The 7,143-nt window shown below is 54.6% G+C and overlaps 1 pseudogene; it reads left to right on the top strand.

Moving 5' to 3' along the window:
- The first annotated feature begins 1,464 nt into the window (after nt 1-1,464).
- LOC136933280 (rho GTPase-activating protein 7-like) lies at nt 1,465-7,035 on the top strand (annotated as a pseudogene).
- The last annotated feature ends 108 nt before the right edge of the window (nt 7,036-7,143 follow it).

Raw genomic sequence — 7,143 nt, 5'->3', positions numbered from 1 at the left:
GAGGGAAGACGTGGGAGTTGGCGTGCGAGCGTTGCGTCCTCCGGGGAGGAAAGATGGCGGAACGACGGTTAATCACAGACATTTTCCCGTCATCCCAGTCGTGCAAGTTCCGACACGCACATGAGGTCTGTGGAGAGGTGGGGGGGGGGGGGGGGGGCTGGTGTGTTTGGTGACACTTATGGACCCGTCTTTCCCCCCCCACCACCCCACCCACAACACACCCCCTCTCTCGCCCCACCACCCCCCACGTCCTCTCCCCCCCCCCGGTGACCTCGTGACCCCTGTCCTCCGCGCACAGCACGACGCAGGTCGTCGCGTTTCCCAAGGCCCATCTTTACGTCGTCTTCATCCCGACATCACCCATCGCATCGGATTGGTTACCGTGGTTATTTGTTTATCAGCCTGTGTCATAGTTAACCCTAACCACTGTGGAGAACTCCCCCTCCCAGTGTTTAACTCTTCTAGACGGCCTCCTCGCGTGGGCGCGAGGCCTTCTCCCGCATCTCGGGGATGAAAGTCATTAGCTGTTTCTATTTCTTTTGCTTCTCTGTCCTCCTCACTTGTGGATTAATGTAGCGAGACCAGGGTGCGCTCTCGGAAAGGGCTTTTCGCCATTTAAAGGGACATTATCCAACACCTACGCAGTAAATGGGGCATTATGGCTGATGGCGGCGCTGTCGCAAGTGGAGGAGAGGAGCTCCGAGGAGAGGAGCTCCGAGGAGAGCAGATTGACTGCTGTAAAAGAGGGGACTATTTGCATATATTGGAATTATGGGGCCCAAAAAAGCTTACAAAATATGAAATGTGCCATTTTTTTTGTTTTTATAGAAACATGTGAAAACATTTTCCTCAAATACTGAGCCAGCAAACTTTGCAAAACACAACATTTGTCATTGCCAAAACGTATGGCAACGACTGTACATGGAAGAACTGTACATGGAAGCCTCATACATTTTGTATGACCTTTCACCTCCTGTTCCAGCCTGTTTAGGCTGAAACCTGAACCTTTCTGTTTGCCCGCAGCGTCAGTAGGAAACACAAGTTAACTTCCAACTCACAGGTCCCACTTTCCCTCCGTGCCACTGCCCTCAGAACCATCAGTGAATGGAAATGTCAGGTCAGACTTCTGGGCAATCATCTCTGGGATCAACCATTCCACTGGAGGGAGGGGGGAGAGGATGGTATGCACTCAACTTTGGTCACATCAATATTTATGACTGCCCTGTAAAATATTGTCGCGTCCGTTTCAACGTTTAGGATATAGAGTTTGGTTGAAGTCAATTAATTTGACAGGAAGTCAAGCTTGTGTTGAAGTCAACAGGCTCAATCGTTTGGGTCAACATTTTGGAGACCCCCCCCCGTGCCCCCCCCCCCCCCACAGGGTGTGTAGTTGGTACGCCCCGGCCAGAGAGGAGAAAGGGCCGTACAGTGATCTCTCTGTCTCATGTGAAGGACAAGGCAGCACATGAGGAGTGAATGTGTTCAGTACATTTCTGCCTCAGTGTGAATTTAGTTATCCCTCGAAATAGGTCCAAGTGGGTCAGTCCATCAACACCTCCAGCAGAAGTTGAGTGGACCCTTGATGAAGTTTGCTCAAGTTTGTTTAAACAAGTTTGTTTAAACGAAGATCATTCAACATGTTGATCACCAGTGAGTAAAGATTTTTACAGACAGTTTTATTAGCATGGAAAATGTATTTTTTGGGGATTGTAAAATATGTGAACAGGGCACAACTGTGGGAAGACTGTGTGTGTGTGTGTGTGTGTGTGTGTGTCAGCTGCTACACAGATAGTGTGTGTGTCTGTACCAGTATAAAGTATCATTGTAATACAACTGATTAGAAAGTGATATGTTCTGAGAAAACGGCTTTAGAAGTGTATGGAATTTCCAGAGGGACTTCCATCCACAGAGAGAGAGAAAGAGAGAGAGAAATAGAGAGAGATACTGCAGCTGTGTATTATTTACTAAAACGAGCAGAGATGTGACAGATTGAGATCAACCAGTCCATTAACTGTTCTTCTACAGCACATAACATCTAATGATGAAACGGTTCGAATATGGAATAACTGAGCTGAGACGTAAGGAGAGAGTGTGTGTGTGTGTGTCTGCTGTCGGAGACTAATAGTAGTTACGTAATATTGGAGTTTCCGTGACTACAGTGACCATGGTAATGACAGTAACTCTAATGATAACTTGCTGGGATTCCAGAAATTGGAAGAATAGCGAAATAAAGAAAACGATCGAAACACGTGCTTCAGGTTCCAGGAACCTGGGTATGTTTCCCCCCCGGTGAGTTAAATACACCAGACTGCGAACGACCATGAATGAACCCCCATGAATCTCCTTCTCCCTCTGAAGATCAAGGATTTGTTTACAGACGGTCATCTGGCCAACCTCACTCTGGCCTTTCTTCTAGGAACTCCTCTAATCTTCCAATTAGACGGGCTGTAATCTGAGAGGACGGCCGATCCGAGAGGTTTAAGGCTGAGAGGGGACTGGCAAGTGTGGAGGCTGTTGTTAGCAACCAGAGAAAACAGCAGGAACACTTGTACCTATGAGCTAATACCCTCCCTACCTGCCAACCAGCCCTGGGGAGGGGGGGATAGAGGGGTGGAGAGAGGGAGGAACGGAGGGTGTGAAGGGGTAGAGGGACATCATGATGAGGGGATAGAGGTGTGGAGGGATAGAGGAATAGAGGGGTGTAGGGAAGAGATGGTCTGAGCTGGTGTTAGCTAACCCAGGCCCAAGTTGCAGATGGAGAGTCATGCTAGTCCAGGTCCAGAACCAACAGCTGGGAGCCTATGAAGTGACATCAGAGATGTTTATGTTCCACTCACAGATTTAGGAGAGATTATGTTGTTTTGTGACTATCCAGGTGCTGTCTGGTGCGATTGTTTGTTGAGGTTATTGGGACTTTTTCGAATTAACATTTACCTAATGAACTTTAACGAAATTGACTCCTTAATCCACTTTTTGTAGTGGTCTCTGAGCCAGTAGAAAGTTGGCAGCATCTTTGTGAAAACTAATTAGAAAGAGATATGGTTGATCAGAAGACAGCTTTGGAAGTGTTTGTTCCCTCCTTCCCTCCCCCCCCTCCTCCCTCCCTCCCTCTCTCCTTCCCTCCCCCCTCCTCCCTCCCCCCTCCGTCCTCCCTCCCCCCCTCCCTCCCTTTCTCCCTCCCTTTCTCCCTCCCTCCCTCCCTCCCCCCTCCGTCTTCCCTCCCTCCCTTTCTCCCTCCCCCCTCCCTCCCTCCCTCCCCCCCCCTCCGTCCTCCCTCCCCCCCCTCCCTTCCCCCTCCGTCCTCCCTCCCTCCCTCCCTCTCCCAGTCCCAGACTGACTCCTGTTTTCCAGTGTTTTCATGCCTCGTCTCCCCCTGCTAACACGACCGCGGGCTCCTCTGTCACACTCCGTACCAGAAGCTTGCGACACACTCAGGAACTCGTCATTCTGGATGACAAGTGTGCGTGTGAGTGTGTGTGTGTGTGGTTGAGTTTGTAAGTGAGTGTGTGTGTGAGTGTGTGTGTGTGGTTGAGTTTGTAAGTGAGTATGTGTGTGAGTGTGTGAGAGCTGTCAGGAGGTAGAGATGTTCCTGGGTCTCGTGTGGCTTCATAAAAGCTTTTCTCCTGTCAGTCAGGGGGGAGGGAGGGGGGAGAGAGAAGGGGGAGAGAGTGGGGAGAGAAGGGGGAGAGAAGGGGGAGAGAGAGGGGGGAGAGACTAATGGGTTGGCCTGGGTGGGCTCATGGTGGCAGCTGTGTGTCTGTGTGTTCTCCTAGGAAGCCCAGCTAAGGTCAGGCCCCAGGCCTGTTAGTCAACCAACTTTTTGAACGCAGACACACACACACGTACACACACACACACACACACGTACACACCCAAACAGGCCTCCAAGCACGTAACACCATCAACCCAGCACGCACACTCGCTTCCATGCTTCCTGGCGTGGCCACGGAGGGGCGGGGTCTAATCACGGGCCCCCAGAGCCTGAGAGCTGGACTTCCTTCCTGGGCGGCGCAGGGTGTTTGGAGAAGGATAAGGGCTTCCTGTTCGGCCTCTGAGATAGCATCATCCTTACGTAACACTGGGAGAACACTGCATGGGGATGAGGGAAGGATGAAGGGGAGGCTGGAGAGAGAGGGGGAGGCTGGAGAGAGAGGGGGAGGCTGGAGAGAGAGGGGGAGGCTGAGAGAGAGGGGGAAGCTGGAGAGAGAGAGAGGGAGGCTGGAGAGAGAGAGGGAGGCTGGAGAGAGAGAGGAGGGCTGGAGAGAGAGAGGAGGGATGGAGAGAGGGGGGGCTGGAGAGAGGAGGGCTGGAAAGAGAGAGGGAGGCTGGAGAGAGAGAGGGAGGCTGGAAAGAGAGAGGGACACCAGCCCTCTGCCTCCCGTCTCTAAGAGACACCAGCCCTGTCTGCCGTCTCTAAGAGACACCAGGAGGAGAGAGGGAACAACAGCTTCTTGGTTTCCCTCCCTTTTCGCAGCGCTAACGTAAACAAATGTTTAAACAGACGACTGATTAGGCCACAAATATTTGCCCCTGTTCGGATCAGGCGGGGAGCTCCGTAATAAACGATAATCATAATTGAAACGGTAATTGTTTTCTGTTTGCAGAGATCGAAGCGAAGGAGGCGTGTGATTGGCTGAGAGCCGCCGGCTGTCCCCAGTACGTGCAGTTATTCCGAGGTAAACAGAGAACACCCTCCCAACGCCGAACGAGCGCGTCACCATCTCAGACAGACAGAAGTGTTCATCGATAGTACACAGTTTCACAATTTTATTAATTGAATGTGTTGTTTGCTCGCATCTGCTCAGCGGATACGAGCGTCTGGTGAATAAATACATTCTTCCTGTTTTGTTTCTTCAGAATTCCGAGGCCCCGTTGATGTAGACTTGGCAAGGAGGGACCATGACTTCCTGGACAAAGATGCCCTAGACTCACTTAGCAGGTGTGTGTGTGACAGGTGTGTGTGTGTGACAGGTGTGTGTGTGTGTGACAGGTGTGTCTGTCTGTCCCTGGACATAACAGTGCCGTTTTTGGATTGTCTAACTAACTGTTCTCCTCCTCTCCTCGCCTCCCCTCCCCTTATCTCCTTCTCTCCCCTCCTCTCCTCGCCTCCCCTCCCCTCCTCTCCTCTCCTCTCCTCTCCTCTCCTCTCCTCTCCTCCCCTCCCCTTCCCTTCCCTTCCCTCCCCTCTCCCCTCCTCTCCCCTCCTCTCTCCTCCCCTCCCCTCTCCCCTCCTCTCCCCTCCTCTCTCCTCCCCTCCCCTCTCCTCTCCTTCAGGAGATTAAGCACTTTAAACAAATGTGGGGAGATGAGACTGGAGCTGCATAGATCAAAGAGACGGGTGAGTAGGGATGAATGCCGTGAAAACAGCTTAGCACACCCACACACGCACACACACACGCACGCACCCACACATACACACCCACACACACTTTTTGTTAGACTTGTTCCTGACTACATTTTGAACATGAGATTAACTTGTTGAAGCATACATTCAGGACATTTTTGTCAATAATTTTTTATGAATCTACCTTACTATGAACTCCACAATATGTCTTATTTGATTTGACAGACCATTTTTAATGTTCCTTGACTTTGAGCACCGAAATGGTTACAACGATGCACTGCTGATCCCTGATGTTCCTCTTCTCTCGGTCGTAAGGGGGAGGAGTCTGTGGAGGAGGAGCCTGGCGCCATCAGCAGCCGATGGACCTATCACAGGGAGACACGTCGCTGGCGTCGCGATGAGGCCAGGGACTTCCTGCGTTCCCCCCGACAGCCCCGTTCCCCGGGAGACGGCCCCGTGTGACATCATCAGCGACCGCCGCGAGGACCCGTCCTCCCACAGCAGTGGCAGCAGCACGGAGAGCGAAGGTCACGAAGGGCACCACTCCGCCTCCGACCCCCGGGAGACCAGCTCGTCACGCTGCTCCTCCCTGGACGAGTCGCCCGGCGGGCCCCCCTCCCCCAGTGGGCCCCCCTCCCCCAGCCTCAGCGGGGAGGGCCCCCGGGAGAGGCCCCCCAGGAAGAGGGGCCCCGGCTTGCTGAGGAGGATGGAGAAGCTGAGGCTTCGGGGGGGGGCCTCTAGCCTGCGCTGCCCCGAGGGCCAAGGTCTGGGTCAAGGCCAGGGCCAAGGTCTGGGCCAGGGTGAGGGCAGGGCCAGGTTGGTGATCAGCAGCCCAGTGCTCCAGGAGGAGAGTCTGGGGAGGTGCTTGGACGTGTCCGGCCCCCAGGAGAAGGGCCCAGGCAGGCCCTCGCCCGCCCCGTCCACCCCCCACCACTCCGGCAGCAGCGACAGCCTGTCCGAGTCCAGCAGTGCAGTCAGCACCCCCAGCCCTGTTGCCAGGGTGCGCAGTCACTACAAACGGACCCAGAACCAGGCCCAGACCCAGGCCCAGACCCAGGCTCAGGCCCAGGTCCAGGTCCAGAACCACCACAGGCTACTCCAGAGGGCTCCAGGCATCCTGGACCAGGACTTGAACAATTGTCCCAACCAGCACGAGAGCCTGGTCTTCCTGGTCCCACAGGGACATAAGCCCGGAACCTTCCCCATGGCCCTCACCGACACCCTGCCCCTCTCCGCCAGAGACGACACCTCAGTCAACTGGCGTACCGGAAGCTTCCATGGTTGCCGGGGGGGAGACGGGGGGGCAGGGGGGAGCAGGAGGCTGTCCGGAGCCCCCTGGCGACACTCCAACACCGCGTCAGCGTCCTACGACAACGTGCCGGCCCCGCCGCTAGGCTTGGCCGCCGAGCGGGAGGGGGGGGGGCGAGGCGGGGGCGGGGGGACGTGTTTGCGGCGCTCGACAGCGTCTTGGAGCGAATCAGCGGCCTTCAGAAGCTGGTCTCCACCTGGTCCGAGAGCCTATCGGAGGACGGGGATTCTTCGGACTCCACCCGGGGCTCCTCCCCCCTCGCCGCGCCCGCCCTCCTCCCCTGACCACATCCACCTGGAGCTGGGGGAGGGGGGAGGCACGGAGGGGGAGGGGAGAGGGGGAGGACAGCCTGACACAGTCCACACTGCAGGCCAGCAGGTGAGAGAGATGACCTGCTCAGGGTTAGGGCTGTTTATGACCTAACACTCCTGTATATTACATGTAACAGGAATGATGAATTTGTGCAACGTTAAATGTTAACAAGGTAAAT

Source organism: Osmerus mordax, chromosome 25, assembly GCF_038355195.1.
Source record: "Osmerus mordax isolate fOsmMor3 chromosome 25, fOsmMor3.pri, whole genome shotgun sequence".
Taxonomy (NCBI): domain Eukaryota; kingdom Metazoa; phylum Chordata; class Actinopteri; order Osmeriformes; family Osmeridae; genus Osmerus; species Osmerus mordax.
This window is presented reverse-complemented; position numbering and strand designations above follow the sequence as displayed.